This window comes from Capsicum annuum, chromosome 10 (genome assembly GCF_002878395.1).
Source record: "Capsicum annuum cultivar UCD-10X-F1 chromosome 10, UCD10Xv1.1, whole genome shotgun sequence".
Classification (NCBI taxonomy): domain Eukaryota; kingdom Viridiplantae; phylum Streptophyta; class Magnoliopsida; order Solanales; family Solanaceae; genus Capsicum; species Capsicum annuum.
Genome location: NC_061120.1, coordinates 164,165,876 through 164,183,234, shown reverse-complemented (window position 1 = coordinate 164,183,234; position 17,359 = coordinate 164,165,876). Strand labels below are relative to the sequence as shown.

General features: G+C 33.4%; 1 non-coding gene across 1 annotated transcript; it reads right to left on the bottom strand.

Annotated features, from left to right (window-relative positions):
- Window positions 1-11,150: 11,150 nt before the first annotated feature.
- LOC124888242 lies at window positions 11,151-11,257 on the bottom strand. The gene has a single exon (XR_007046373.1). It is a non-coding gene; the product is annotated as a small nucleolar RNA R71 (small nucleolar RNA).
- Window positions 11,258-17,359: the final 6,102 nt, after the last annotated feature.

Sequence of the window (17,359 nt, the reverse complement as noted above, 5' to 3'; positions counted from 1 at the left end):
ATATTGAAATATTTGCTAATAAAAATTTTTAAAAAATGGCAAGAATGAATTTTTTCACTGCTTGATGTCTATGGTGTTTGTAACGTCCTGAGTCTGTACCCCGAACACTATACGGTGCTTACGATCTCGAGGGACCACAAGCTAACTCATGACTGATATCTGTTGTGAGCACTGAATAATAATACTGTAATAATGCAGAAAATAGGCTGAAATGCCATAAGGTTCACAATCTGAATACTGATAAAGAATAACAACTATAATAACATCTGATAAAACATCTGAAATCTGAAATACTGTCTGAACTAGTCTAGTCTTAAAAGCCTCTATCTGAACTGTCTAAATGTGGAGTTGATGGGACAAGCCCCCAACTAACTCCGACTACTGAAATAATGAATCTACTGTAATAATAAAATAAAAAAAATATCCTCGATAGATGAGCACTCACTACTGAATCTGATACTGCTGATTGAATCTGTCTAAGTGTAGTTAGGACCTGAGCGTCTGAACCTATGATATGAGACATCACAGTGCAAAGAGAAAGTATGCGTCAGTACGTGAAATGTGCTGATATGCTAGATGAGGTAAGACTGAATGCAAGGGTTCATATGCATGATCAATAACTGACTGAATGATACGAAATAAATGAGTATGAATACATGGATAACTAAAACTACTGTAAGTACTGAGAATGCAATACTGTGTATTTATGTATGTATATACTGTATCTGAGCTTTTACTGAAGTTGAGTTCTGATAACTGACTAACTGATATCTAAGATTACTGATAACTGAGTTACTGAAACTGATTGACTGTGTTTGACAGTCCTGATTCTATAGAACTTAATTGAGTTCTATACTGAAACTGAAATTGTAGGAGGTAATCATCTAATCGACATGCCCCAAATAAAATAACTGTGGTCTAACCTATAACCCCAGTTGGAACGGTGTCAGTACCATGCCACGGGTAAAGACAAGCTGAAGAGTTACCCTCATCTAGCAGGTACTCTAATGAGAATGGTGGTACCCTCAACTGGCAGGTTAAAACACCTCATCAACCCTCAACTGACAGGTTGATGTCTCAACCTATGCTGGCTACATAGTTCTGGAATGCAAGGACTGCTCCTAAGGATCACACCCTCTACTGGTAGGTGAGCCCCCATTCTTGGATTCACTCGGTGCTGAATCCTACTCCTAACTGAATAGATCGTGGACTGATTACTAGATTGTACTGGATTTGACTGAACTATTACTAATCGTGCTGGCTGACTGAACTGGACTGAGTTCTATAACTGACTGAGTAATACTATTCCGTGACATAACTGAGACTATTCTGTAACTACTGTAGCTCTAGGTAAACAACTAGATTATCGGGTATTAGATACCCCCAGGACTCGATAGCATGAAAAGTAAAGCACAGCATGATCTTGAAAAGCATAACAAGGTTCACTTGTTCATAATTCATTCGTAGAGACATTTTATCAAACAAGACATAAGCTCATACATATGCTAGCATGTCATGATTTCACCATTTAATTCATATTGACATTCCATCAAACACATGGAGAGCACAACTTAATGCATATAATCATGGACAACATGTAAATATTGTAACTACAACACCTAAACTTGCTAATTCAATGATTATAACATGGGAAAAACACAATTTAATATATGTGCTATTTCAATTTCATGGAATCTATAATTAATCATGGATTGAAACTCAATTAATGTCATGAACATGAATACAATCTAACTTTAAGAATGTAAATCTCGAATCAATAAGCTTGTAGTTTTAAAACAAATGGATTCTTGGACTCTATGGGTGAAAGGAACCCATAGATGAACACCTAACACTACAAAAAAACACGTTTAGTAACAGACCGATAATGTTGCTAATCAACATATATCCGTCGCTAAAGCAATTTAGAGACGGATCAACGACGAAATATGTGTCGTTGCTATATTGTCCGTTGCTAACCATTTAGCAATGGAAAAAATAAAATCCATTGTCAATTTTGCAACGTCATAGAGACGACCTATATTCGTTGCCATTTTGTAGCAACGAATATATTCGTTGTTATATTTATAAATGTCGTTACTAATTTTAGGTTGTATTTCGTCATTTTGATTATTTCGTGATCAAATATTTCATTGCTAGTCCATCACTAAAAAATTTATTATTTAGTCCCCAATTTTTTAAAATTCTTAAAAAATCCAACATTCACATAAAAGAACCCACATATATAGATAACAAAATCTTCTTAAAATATCCAACATTCATACAAAAGAACCCACATATATAGATAGCAAAATCAAACATCCATAATACCAAACATAGCGCGCAACATCTAAACACATAATTATGTCCAAAACATCCATAGTACCAAACATCAACCAGCTATCCTTAAAACAATCCACACCATCCACAATACCAAAGATAGCAAAAGCTAAACACAATTCATGAGAAGCTGAAGATGAAGTCTTTCCACAAGAAACACAAAGAGTTTGCCTGTAGTAGCCTTTTACTTCAGATCCAAGACCAAATACTCTTCACTTCTTTTCTCCTCCGGCAGCTTGGTAATATGCTTCAATTTGATCAATATCAGATTCTGATAACATTTTTTCTCATAATATTTCTTCAAATATTTCCTGTAATAGAGGAAGTAAAATTATAACGGATTGTACTTAAAAATGATTAGATGCCAAAAACTACTTTAAACTAAAAAAATAAGAATTAAGTAAACTACTACATTAAGATTTAATCTTACATGAACGATTCGGGAACGTTCATCAACGGAAGATTTTCCATCATGACCATGTGTGTATGCAATCACATGGGAGAGAACATTCAACATTTCAAGGGGGTGTAAAATTTCACATACAGACAATAATCCTTGTGTTAGTCAAACTCTCTTTACATAAGAAAAGTGTATTCAAGAAATAATATATTTAAATATTTATAGCTAATTACAGAAGTTTAGAAGTTGTAGTTTATGTTTTACTAGGACAGTTGAAATCAGATGAAATTATTAATACTTGAATGATCATATGCACTCCAAAATTGTAACAGCTGACCACTATTGAAATAAAAGAAATAAACAAGTTGTAGATGATCATTGTAAAGTATGAAATTTCATCAGTAGGGCAGATAATTCAGAGGATTTGTATGTGACATAATACAACGCCATATAAGACATGAATTTATCACGTAAGATGCCACACAGAATATATATGTCTACGCAGAGATGGAGCCAAGATTTCTGGTTTTATATATACTTAATCTTTTTTTCATGCTTTGCCAATTGAATTTTTCTTAACATGTTATATGTACACCAAATAATAAAAACTTCATGGGCGTATCAAACAGGAAACGAACAACTAAACTAGACTATATCCTTCAAAGCTCTTACATATACGAGAAAATTGAAACTAACATTTTGCAACTTTAACTAAAACAGCATGACTATTTTCTGAGACATATACTATGGTCTCTTGTATGTTCAATTCATATTTGAAAGTATTGTCTGGTGGGGTAATCCAAATGAGTTGATCATTAAGCGGGACATTTCCAACCATACTAAGCATAATTACTGATTTATTTAATGGCAATCAGTTAATACTAAAGTTTCAATAAGTGAAAATAAGTAAATATGGTGGTGGTCATATAAAAATTAAGATTCATTATTGTTATTCTTTAACAAAAACTGAAGGACCCAAAAATATGTCTATAATAATATTTTAGAAACCAAAATGCTAGTTGATTCGTATTAAAGTCATATAAACTTGAAAAATCTGCTCATGATTCATCAAAGAGACATATATGATACAGAGGATTCAAATAGACAACCTCAACTAGTCCGAGATTAGAGTTGAACAGAAATTAAGTGGTAATTTTGTTGATCAACACAATTTCAAAAAAAATAAAAAATGACACAGTGTAGGCAGCAAGATATACACATGTATTCACCTGGTAAATCCGGCTTAAGGTCTACAGTCAATTTCATTGCAGTGAGAGAATCATCCTCGCCTCTCGTAGCCAACACAACTCTAGAGTCCCCAATATTAATTACCAATAACAAGATTATTACCCTGCCAAAAAACAAAATAAAAGAGTTCATATTTAGAATAAAATGGTAGAGAAACTAGTTAGCTTCAACTTGCTGAATATTTCATTGCATTTGTAATTGATCTTCTTCCACAGATATACACATACAACATAGACGTCAGAAAATAAAGTATTTGTTCAACTTCCAAATGGTTTTTCATGTAACTGTGTACTTACTCATGACAGGAACGGGAAGTAGATAGTCATAATATAACTATCTAGAAAGAGTATGCAATAGCCAAGCCTCTCATAACATCATTCGTCATTAAAATTCTTCCACAGATATACACTTGCAACATAAAAGTCAGAAATTAAAGCATTTGTCCAACTTACAAACAACAATTTCAATTTACTGAATTTGGTTATATGAGGTCATTCCCATCCTTCATTCATTTGCAATGAAATAAAGAAAATATAATGCAATGAAGTTTCACAACTATATAAAAAAAAGTGCAAAAAAATAACTTGACGGGGTCAGAGAAAGAATTTTAGTTTAACAAATTCAAACACGACTTTTTCAGGAGAAACTTAGAGAAGATAATGCCAAACACTTAGAAAATTGGCAAGTTGTAGATTGTAAAGGAGTATATGACCGACACTTGAGATATCCTACTGACCAACCCAGGAATCCTTGCAATCAACACGTCCCTGGAGAAGTAGTTCTTATGTACTCTCAGCAAATATCAACACATGAACAATTTGATGGTAGTCTCCATCTCTGCGAACCATCCCTCTGGGTTTAGAGAAGCAATTTTTCTCTCTAGTTTTTTCAAATCTAGACTTTTAATCTCACTATAATACTCAATTACTAGAAATAAGCCAAAATAAAGTCCGCAAACAACTTTTAAATTCAAAATAAGAAATCCAAGAAGATATGAAAATTTTCTTATACTACACTGAGACAACTAAGAGAGAAAATATGGTACATGTTATTGTCCATCAATTAATCATAAAGACATATAATATCAATAGTAGTAAGAAAAACCTAAGTGAAAGAGCACAAACAACCCTAAACCTACCATTTACAAGTGACTTCCAACATAGAAATTAAGAAATTGAAAGAGGAAAAACAACTCACATTACGAGATTTAGAATAGTAACTCTAATTTAGATTCAAAATTGAGCGATTGACTCCGTTTTTTATTGATATTGAGCGATTCCCTTTTCTCAATTGAGAGAAAGGGAAAAGGAGAGTTTGTTTTTAGAGAGAGACGGATGATACTATGTTTTGGGAACAAAGTGAAATAAAAGACTTTTCCCTAATATTTAGTTGGTAGGGTGACGCGGATTTACAATCCATTGCTAATTATTTATTAAAAATATAACTATTATATATTTTAAAAATGGTAAAGTAATTTCAGTGACAACAATTTCGTTGCTATTTTCGTTTCCACCATGTCAAAAAAAATTTCCACCTTTTATGTTGCTAATTTTGTCTCCAAAATAAAGGCACCAATATTTATCGTCAAAATATAGCAAAAAATTTTATTTTCTGTTGCTAATCCGTCACTAATTAGGCTACTAATTTTAATTTTATTTATTTAGCGATAAAAGTTCTATTTTGTTGCAATTCCGTCGTTAATTAGCGATGAAAATGTCCTTATTGCTAAAAATCCGTTGCTAAACGCGATTTTTTTTGTAGTGTACATACCTGGATATTTTAATTCCTGAAGCTCTTGGTGATTTTCTTGAGGATTGCTCTTGATTTCTTTAAGCTAGGATTTGCTAATAGAGAGAGAATGTTTTTAATCTTGAGAGAAAGTGAGTAAATAATGGGCTAATAGGTTATTTAGGGCTTTAATCTCATGTTTAGACTGATTAGGACCGTGAAAAAAATACCTAATTCCCCCTGGCAATAATTAAAAATTTCATCACTGGATGCCAGAATTTGGCCACCACCGCGATGTAGTAACATCGCGGTGAGCCACTGGAATGTGTTTGGCACTGTGTAAAAATGAACGACTGGGAAATTTGCTCTTGGCGCGATGCGGCACCATTGCATTTTTGATACTTTGAAACAATGGTACATCAATAAGAGACATATAAATAGACCATCAATGCAATAACAATTAAGTAAGAACTCATTGGCACATCAATAAAGTGTTTTGGAGTCATCAATGCCATAACATTGAAGTAGGAACTTATTGGTATATCAATGAAATATTTTGGAGTCATTAATAGCACATGAATCTTGTTCGAGTAACCGGATACCTTCTGACATTCATTAGTGCAATAAACATGTAAGATTTAGAAAACAAGTAAGTATTGGAATGTCTTGTCATCTTGTAGGGTGGAAACAAGTTCATTGGTAACGTAGGACATCATACAAAATCATTATGGATCACATGTTACTGAATAACTTTGGAAACTTTCTTAATAGAACAATTGTTCACTTTCATGCCAAAGATATGGTATAGAGTATGCTTTACATACCTGACTGTCAACCTTCAATACTAGTCCCAAATGGACTTCTAGTCTTTTCGGATTACTTATCTACAATGAACATATATAGCAATCTAGTATTAGCAACCAAATGTCACAATTCAATTATTTGAATTCACCAAACTAGTGGTTAAGTAGTAAGCTTTAATTACACCATAAAGGGTGTCACTTTAACCCTCTTATACTCCAATTACATTCACATGCCATGCATATTCATACAACATCCTCCAATATCAAGTTTGGATTCATTTATCCTTCCAACAAATCCATTAAACCAAATTGAGCCATAGACATAAATAATCATCAATTCAATAGTATATCACCATATCCACCTTCCATAACTCAATTACCATATCCACCTTCCACAATTCAATACAACCAAACCATGCAAAATAGTCCATAACCCTATTTTTATCACTTTTCAATAACAACCAATACATATAATCCTCTATCACACATATACATATGGAAGAGAACAAAGGAAAACAATATTCATACCTTAGAATTCACCTCTTGATTATGTAATCCTGTTTGTACAAATAATAGGTGCCGTTCGAAGCTCTCGAGATGACAAACGCAGTTATCGAATTTCTTTGGAATTTCTACGGTTGAATCAAAAGTAATTTAAAGGTCAAATTTGGCTAGGGTTTGTTCTTTCTCAATGATTGATGATGAAAATGAGTTTTTGAACTCATATACATATATTCCCGTCCATGATATAATAGGGAATGACTAAAATGCCTTTAAAATTTAAATAATGTCAAATCTGTCCTTTGGTGGACTGTTTTGATAAGCTAAAGTAGATCGACCATAACTCTTTACTCCAATATCGGATTTGGATGATATTAGTATCTTTGGAAAGATAATTCAAAGAGATTTTATTTCATATAAAGTAGGCCACCCAGTTCGTCCTGTACAAGGAGTTATGGTCGTTTGAAGTTGACCCTAAAAATCTATTTTGAGAGGCTGAAGTAAAACGAGTATAACTCCTTACTCAGATGTTGGATTTGGATGAAACCAATTGCATTGGAAAGAAGACTCAAAGATATTTCTTTTCATAGGTTGCAGATCTCCCATTTCATTATATTAAGGGAGTTATGATCGTTTGAAATTGACCCAAAAAATTGGCTGGCCTCAGTAGTTTGTGTGCAGGAAATTTTCCTGCACATTTACTATTCTCAAATATCCCAGCCACCGTTTTATAGTTTTGAACGTGCTCGATTATATCCGAAACCTATCCATTTTTGGAAATCTTTATATCATTGGAAATCTTATTCAATAACCTTTGTATGGAACCATCGACGGGCAAATTTTGGTATAAATAAAATAAAATCAAATTAATTCCATATAAATAAGACCAATACACGTACTTGAATACGCCAATACACGTACTTGAATCCGGGGTGTTACACTTATCTTCTATTGTCTTGAAGGATGTTTGGTTATATATGAAATGGGTGTCTAATTGGCATGGATATTTTGATATATTTTGATTTTAACCCATGTGCTAACCCTCGTTCCTCGGGGAAATATTCCTTTTTTTTCTTCTCTTGTGTTTAAAGCTTGTAGATTCGAGGGCGAATCTTCTTCAAGAAGGAGAGGATGATACAATCCAAATGGCCTCTGGATTGCTATAGAGGATGTTTACGGGTCAAAAGACACTTTATGACTATCAAAAGGCATCCATGGGATGATTATGATAATCAAGGAGGTTCAAGGGAAGTTAGAGAGGCCAAGGGAAGGTCAAACGGGGCTAGAAAGCCCCTGGAAGATGAAATGCGCTACATCCGCTTTGGAGGTGCACCTGATCCATTCTCGAACCGCTAGAGCGGGTCAAAAAATCCTAGTACACCTTTGGGATACTCCCCATGTGCGCCCCATATGCTGAAGCAAGTGCCTAATAAGCGTCTATGTGTTTGTCTTTCCTAAATGGGTCATATTTGGGCCCATATGATGTAATAAATTAACCTAGACTATAAATAGGACTTATTTTCATTTTAGTAAGTAGATTTGATGAATTACGAATATGAACACTTGTGAGAGTGTGAGGCAAACACGAAATTGCTTGTGTTGATACTTTGTTTAGAAACGTGGGTTTCTTGGGAATCGGTTCCCTTGAGGTCTACGCATGATTTAGGTGTTTTGTTTGGTATATTTATTGAGGGTTTAGGGTTTGATATACCCTTTATTTGCTTTCAATTTCTTTCATTGTGTCTATCTTACTACCTTTTCGTTCTATCTTTATCTTCATATCCATATCTTAGTTGTAGTTTTTGATTCCGTACTTTGTTCATGTATTATTCCACGCCTAAAATCATCCATAGCCAGTGTCTCACACCTCTGTACTGGAGCATCAGAGTCCCTCCTCATCACGTGCCCGAACCAATGTAACCGCACTTCTGGCATCTTGTCCTCTACCGAAGCCACCCCCACCTTCTCCCGAATAATCTCATTCCTCACTCTATCTTTCCTGATATGGACAATGATGGATATAAAATATTCATATAATTTAGGATATAATAATTATATTTTTAAATAAAATATGAATAATTATATTCTATTCTCGCATATTTTCTGACGAATTCCACTGGAAAAAGAGTACAAGAGAAGACTAAAAGAAGAAATAAATTATTGAATAAATAAAAGAATTCCACAGGTGTAACCATAATTTCATAGCCACAACCGTGGAGCTTTTTGAAATAAGTAGCAAAGTGCATGGGTGATGATGATCTTCACTTCAAAGCTTACACCCGTCAAGTGAATGAACGAAGAAGAAGTTACAAGTTGACGGTTACAACCACCACTTCAAAGAATGCATTCGTTGTTTACAAGTTGACGGTTACAACCACCACTTCAAAGAATGCATTCGTTGGTTCAACATTATACTTTTCTATAAATAGAGGTATTTCTTTGATTATTAATCATCCAACAATTAGCAAAAACAAAGAGTTGGTCTCTTGTAATAAATATTTCTTCAAATCTTTTCCATATATCTAGTTTCTTAAATTTAAGTTTTTTTCCTACTTACATAATGAAGTGATCTCTTTGTGTTGGGAGCGTTGAACAAACTTGGTATAATATTATTATATAAATTTTATTTTAGTTCGTTCAAGACTTGATTTTATTCAAAAGCTAAATACTTCGTGTTGAAATACTTGTACTAGAAATTAGTGTTACTTGATATTTTATATTATAGTTATATTAAGTTGTACTTTCCACAAGGAAGAGAACTAAATATACTATAAGTATTTCATAAAATATAACTAATAATAATTTTTAGTCATTTGTTATTTCAAATCTTTGAAATTGCTTCTTTTGATCCTTATGCTCACGGGAGGATTATTTTAAACTATTCTTAGATTTAAATAATCTCTATCTTATTTGTTTCAATTAATATCCTCGCGGAGGGATTGTCTCAAATAAGTTTGTTGATTTGAGAGGTCTTTATCTTATTTTTTTCAATTTGTATCCTCGGGGAGAGATTGCCACAAGCAAGTTTATTGATTTAAAGATTACTCGCAAGGGGTATTTATTCCTCATAAACTCATAAATCAAGTCTAGAAAGTTATTCTATAATTTTGTAGAAATTACTAAAATAATAATTTTATTATAATAAACATACCAAGTGAATTAACAACTCCCAACTTCCTCTCCAAGATAATCTTTTAAACACTATTTCTTTTTATACTTTTTTTGAACTTAATAAATTACTCTCCTTTCATCAATTTGATTCTCAAATAGTAGTCAAAATACCAAAAGTTTGTAGCATAAATTTTTCAATCTCTGTGGGACGATATGTTAAACTATACTAGAATTTGACAGAGTACAAGCAACAAAATCTTATACAATTTGGACTTTTCAAATTTTTGGCGCCGTTGCCGGGGATTGACATACATCTACTTCAGGCTAAGTATTTTGATACTACTTTGAGAGCTTAATTTTCTATTTATTATTATTGCTAATCTCGTTCTCGTCTTACTTTATTTTTTTTATTTTTGTTGAACTTATTTCTCTACTTTATAAGTTTCAGGTATTATGACCCGCTCCTCTATAAAAAATTTAGCCAGTTACGATCCAGAAATTAAAAGAAAAACTTGTTAGCGTAGGAAAGAACAAACATCAGCTTCTCAAAACTTTTACAGGATGGAACACCGACCGAATGATGAAGATAATCCACCAAAAATTCTACCACATGCTCTAGATGATCAGTTTGATGAAGTGGTGTCTAGACCTGCAAATAGAATTTTGAGGGATTACGCTAGAGCGGACCACTTCAATTGTGAATCTAGTGTCCAAAAACCCCCAGTAGCAACCAACAATTTTGAAATCAGGAGTAGATTAATTCAAACAATTCAGCAATCATGTATTTTTTCTAGTGATCCAAGTGAAGATCCACATAGTCATCTGATTGATTTTTAGGCTTATTTGAAACTGATAAATGCAATGGAGTCTCTCCTGAAGCAATTAAGTTAAGGCTATTTTCTTTTTCTTTAAAAGGAGATGTCAAAACTTAGTTTCAACGTTTACCTCAGGGGTCTATTACCACATGGGATCAGATGACTCAAAAATTTTTAAACAAATATTTTTCCTCAGCTAAAACTACAAAGTTAAGATAAGAGATTTCTAATTTCTTGCAGACTAAAACTGAATCAATTTATCAGGATTGGGAAAGATTAAAATCAATGTTAAGAAAATGTCCACATCATGACATACCTAAACATATGCAATTATATATTTTTTAATTATAGACTCAAACCTTCTTCTAGAAATATTATAGATGTAGCTGCAGGAGGCTCCATCATGGGTAAAACCACAACGGAAGCACTGCAAATGAAATCTCAAAAAATTCTATTCAATGGCCATCTAATTGCATAATCATCAAAAAGACTGCTATGGTAAATTAAGAAGATGCTTTAAATACACTAACACAACAGATTGCTTCTTTGGTACAAAAGTTTGAATCTTTTCAGGTGAATGCGCATCAGCCAATTCAAGTCAAGGATTGTGACATGTGTGAAGGAAATTACCTGAACCATGAATGTCAAGCAACAACTTAATATGTTAATGTTCTCGGATATAAGCCATACTCTTTTGGTAGCCCATTCGCACAGAAACATCCAGGCTTTCAATGTAGCAATCCTAGTGGTGATGGAAATCCTCAAAGCTTTCAAAATCAATTTGTACAAAGTCCACTTGGATTTCAGAATCAAAATCGTGGTACATCAAATTTTAAATCATATCAACAAACAGCTTCCTATCAACAAAGACCCTCACAAACCCATTCAAATATTGATGAATTATTGTATAAACACATCAAAAATACTGATGAAAAATTTTAGAGTTAAAAGGTAGATTTTAGAAATCTAAACATTCAATTAAGTTAGTTGGTAACTCTTGTGACAGAAAAAATTCAAGGCCCCTTACCAAGAAATACTGTAACACTCCGTATTTCTCTAGCATAATCTAAATCCCAATACATGAGTATTCATAAATAAAAATTTCAAAACACTCATTATTTTTCAGTTTAGAGCCTGCCATTGCATATAAAATTCGTCGAAATCCGATAATCGGAAAAGAAGTTATGGTGATTTTAAGTTTCAGTCGTTAAACATCGTCATTTTAACCCTTAGAGCATCGCGGAGATAGTCCAAATGACAATTGTGAATTTCCAGTGTAACTCTGCGATGTTGTCATATCACAGAGCAAACCAATTTCCAATAGGCCTCTGCGATGGTGGTACGTCGCGGAAGTGGACAAATTGGCACTTCAAAGGATTAACGCAATAGCTCCACATCGCGGTGTTGTCCAGGTATTAATTGTCCCTTTTTTAGTTGCTTGGTATGATAGTGGCGTGTCGCGCCAAGGCCAAAAATCGAGATCTTCAGTTTTCAGCTTTCATTTTTAAATTTGTTCAGGGGTATTTGGGTCTTTTTTTCACGACCTTAATTAACCTAAAACATGAAATTTAACCCCTAAACACCCTATGTAGTCATCATTATTTCAATTCCTCATACAATCAAAGATTTACTTTTTAAGAACAAGAAACCCTAGCTCTCAAATTCAAGGCCAATCCTCGAGAACTCACCCAGAACTTCAAGAAATTCACTATCCCAGGTATGTTAGATGTTCACCATGGATTCCTTTCAGCCATGGAGTCCAAATATCCTATTTTAATTACCAAGTTATAATCTTTTCAAGCTATTTGATTTTAAATTATGATTTCAGCTATGAACCTCCATGTACTATTGATTTTATACCATGTTACCATGAAATTATTGATATCATTCAATCCTCCTATTTTTATATTATTATTAATTGAATAAAATCATGATTTAGTACTATTATGTTAAATTCATGCTATTTTTATAAGTTCCATGGCATTCCTATGATTTTTTTAAACCCTGAACTACAAGTGTTTGATAAAATGCCTACAAGAGTGATTGACTTAAATAAAAGCCTTCATGTTTTGTCCTTCAAGCTTTAGTGTCATTTTACTATTATTGTTTTTGAGTCTTGGGGTTATTGAATACCTAAAATCCATAGCTATTTATTTAGTCTAGTATCAATACATTATAGAATAGTCTTCAGAACATACTATGAGCATTATCAGAACAGTCAGTTACAAGTCAGATAAACTCAGAACAGTCTAGTATTTCAGTGTCTTTCAGTTGGGAGTAGGATTTAGCACCGAGCGAGTGTAGGGATGGCGACTTCCCCTTTAGATAGGCAGAGTCGTTAGTAGCAGTCCCTATACTCCAGAACTACGTAGTTAGCATAGGATATGAGAAGTCACCCGCCATATTAGGCTTGACTATCTTGTAGGGGTCACCCGTTAGTTCAGGCTTGACACTCTTAGTCCTTGAGATATTATATCAGTTTAGTGGATCCACACAACCATAGTTAGTACTCATGGCACGGTGTTAACATCCTTCCAACTGGGGTTACAGGTTGGACCCCGATTAGCTCAAATTCGGAAATATCAATTAGATGATACCTCCCACAGTCTCAGTTATAGTCTCAGTTCAGTTATGCACTCTTAGAGTTGCTTGGACAAAGCATACAAATATCAGAATTTTTCAGTATTTTAGTTTACAGATTTTACTCAATCTATGTTATATGCTTGGTCATGCATCCCCAGTGTCTACAGCCTTTCATGTATCTTTAGTGTTTACAGACTGTCATGCATACTCGATATATACAGATTCTCCATATTTTCAGTATCTATGAATTCCATGTTCTCTACTCAGTACTTCATGTTCTACATACATATTTAGTTAATTATTAGTTTTGTTCATAAAACCATGCATATCAGCCTAGCTCATTTAGCATACCAGTACATTCAAAGTACTGATCACATATTTTTCTTTTGTGCTATGATGTATTATATCATAGGTGCTGACGCTTAATTCTCAGACCGCACTTAGACCTTACTCCTCAGGCTATCAGAAGTACAGTAGCAGTGGTGAGTCCCCATCATTCGAGGATAGATTATTTTACTTCATTTCTCTATTTCATTAGCTAGAAGAGTTAGTTGGGGGCCTGTCCCATCAATTCATATTCTGTCAGTCAGTTTTAGAGGCTTTTCAAATATTAGAGTTAGTTATACAGTATTCTAATTTTCAATTGACATGTTAGCTTATCACTATTTAATCAGATTCAGTTAGTTTTTCTATAGATTCATATTTTAGTATTGATTCAGGGATAAAACCTTATGGAAATATCAGATGTTTTTTGCAATTATGATATTATTATTCAGTGCTCACGATAGGTACCGGCTCATGGGTTAGCTTGTGATTCCTCGGGACTTTAAGCACCGTGTGATGCCTAGGGTGTACTCTCAGGGTGTTACAAATACAGAGAAAAATCTAAAAGAGCACCTTAAAGCCATCACTTTATGGTCAGGTAAGAACCTTGATGAACATTATGTAGATATTCAAAAAAAGTAACTGTCAAAACAACAGGTAAGTAAAGATAAAGATGTTGAAATACCCACAGGACCATCAAAAGAAAAAGAAAAAGAAAAATAATTGAAGAAAAAAATAGTAAAAAAATGACTTCTACCCCTGTGACAATCCTTTTTTCTCAAAAAATGAAAAGAGAGAAGCTTTACAAGCAATTTGCTAAATTTTTGGATATTTTAAAGAAAATTCATATAAATATTTCGTTCACTGATGCTCTTTTGCAGATGCCTTCATATGCCAAGTTTTTAAAAGAAATTTTGTCGCAAAAGAAAATTGGAAGAAGCTCATGTGGTAGTACTTACCGAAAAATGTAGTGCTCTATTTTAAAATAAGCTACCATAAAAGCTCGGTGTTCCAGATAGTTTCACAATTCCATGCACTTTGGGAGGGGTATATTTTGAAAAAGCACTGTGTGATTCTAGAGCTTCAATAATTTAATGCCTTTTTCTATTTTTAGAAAATTAGATCTTGGTGAGATAAAAAACACAAGTGTTTCACGTCAGTTTGCAGATCAAAGTACTAAAAACCTAAAGGAATAATTGAGAATGTTCTTGTGAAAGTACATAAAAAATTTATTTTTCTTGTAGATTTTATAATACTTGAAATGCAAGAATGTCCCGATGAACCAATAATTTTGGGTAGACCATTTCTTGCGATCGGTAGAGAAATCATAGATGTCCTTCAAGGACAACTGATTTTGAGAGTAGATGAAGAAATGCTTATTTTTTATATGCAAAAAATGTTAAGATTTTCAGGTGATGAGATTTCATCTTCATGCCTTTTAATTGATATGATTAAAGATCCTGCAGATGAATTTCAAGATGACAAATTAATTTTAGATTCTATGGAAAGATATTTGCTCGATTCTGACACACCACAAGATGATGATCCACCCATCAGAAGTGAGGAAAATGATTATAAGGATGAGGAAATGCAATCAGAAGGAGTTCAACAAAAATTTAAACTCAAAATACTCCCTTCCCATTTAAAATAGTCCTATCTTGAGCCTAAATTATTTTTAGTGATTATTTCAGCTTCTTTGACTGCTACACAAGAATTTAAATTGATTGAAGTACTATGAGCACATAGAGGAGCCATAGGATGGACGGTGGCATATATCAAAGAAATCAATCTGGCTATTTGCACACACAAAATTCTCATGAAGGATAACTACAAACCAATAGTCCATCCACCAAGGAGATTAAATCATGCGATGCAAGAAGTGGTTAAAAAGAGATAATAAAACTTCTAGCAGTAGGTATTATCTATCCTAATAAAACTTCTAGCGGCTGGTATTATCTATCCTATGTTTAATAGTCCATGGGTAAGTCTTCTTCAGGTAATACCTAAAAAGGGAGGTATGACAGTCATAAAAAATGAAAATAATGAGCTCATACCTACTAGAATAGTCACAAGATGGAGAGTTTGTATTGATTATAGACGTCTCAATGATGCCACCAGAAAAGATCATTTTCCTTTACCATTTATTGATCAAATGTTAGAAAGGGTAGCAGGATATGATTTTTACTGTTTTCTTGATGGATATTGAGGTTATAGCCAAATACTAATTGCACCCGAAGATCAGGATAAGATAACTTTCACATGCCTTCATGGAACATATGCCTATAGAAGAATGTCATTTGATTTGTGTAATGCACCTGCCATATTTTAGCGGTGTATGTCAGTAATTTTCTCAGACATGACCAAAAAATTCCTAGAGATTTTTATGGACGATTTTACACTTTTTGAAAAATCATTTGAAGATTGTCTTTATCACTTGTCCTTAGTCCTTAAGAGATGTGAGGAGACAAACTTGATCCTTAATTTGGAGAAATGTCATTTTATTATTATAGAAGAAATTATTTTAGGACACAAAATCACTGCTAAAGGGATAGAAGTTGATAAGGCTAAAATTAATATTATAGCATGATTATCCCCTCCCACAACTGTCAAAGGCATTAGAAGGTTTCTAGGACATGTAGGTTTTTACAGATGGTTCATTAAAGACTTTTCAGAAATTTCAAAATCTTTGACTAACCTTCTGATGAAAGATGTAAAGTTTGAATTTTCAAGTAATTTTTTAAAGGACTTTGAAACACTCAAGAATAGATTATGAACCGCTCATATAGTTGTCTCCCCTGATTGAAACCAACCTTTTGAGATTATGTGTGATGCTAGTGATAAATCAGTAGGTGTTGTGTTAGGTCAGAGAAAGGATAAGATTTTTCATCCTATTTATTATGCTAGCAGGTTCTTAAATGAGGCTCAGCAAAAATATGCAACAACAGAAAAAGAATTATTAGCATTAGTATTTGCATTTGATAAGTTCTATTCTTATTTAATAGTAGCCAAGGTTATTATTTTCACAGACCATGCAATTGTAAAATACCTCTTTGCAAAGAAAGATTCTCAACCTAGATTATTAAGATGGATTTTACTTCTATTGAAATTTGACCTTGATATTAAAGACAAAAAAGGAACAGAAAATCAAGTTGTTGATCATTTATCTAGATTAGAGAAACCTCCTCTGGAGCTTACAAAAATAAAGGAAGAATTTTCCGATGAACACATTTTCTCAGTAGTAATTAAGCCACCCTGATTTGCAGATATTGCAAGTTGGTTGGAAAGTGGGTACCCCAAGATCTCACTTACCAACAGGAAAAAAAGCTCATATCTGATGCTTAATATTACTTGTGGGATGAACCTTACTTGTTTAAAAATTATGCAGATTCTATCATCAGACAATGTGTACCTGAGGAGGATATAGACAACATACTTTATCACTGTCATGGTAGAGCAATTGGAGGACATTATGCAACCAATCGAACCGCCTTCAAAATTTTGGAAGCTGG